Genomic DNA, 253 nt, shown 5'->3' with positions numbered 1-253 from the left:
TCTCTAGACGGGCGATTAAACTATGTCCGGCTATGAGCACCCGATGTTCCGTTGAACCATAATGATCCATCCTGCCTTTAGCACTATTGCNGTGTCACCCCTAGTCATGGTGAATGTGATAGGGGTCACTTCCTGTTACGGTAAGTGTAGTAAATGTCACCTTAGGTCCTGGCGAGTGTGGTCATGTCACCACTTGTTAACGGTTAGTGAGATAAGCGTCACCCCTAGTCATGTTGAGTGTGATAAGTGTCAT

This window comes from Mizuhopecten yessoensis, unplaced genomic scaffold, assembly GCF_002113885.1.
Source record: "Mizuhopecten yessoensis strain PY_sf001 unplaced genomic scaffold, ASM211388v2 scaffold8157, whole genome shotgun sequence".
NCBI classification, from domain to species: Eukaryota; Metazoa; Mollusca; class Bivalvia; order Pectinida; family Pectinidae; genus Mizuhopecten; species Mizuhopecten yessoensis.
Note: the sequence above shows the minus strand (reverse complement) of the source record.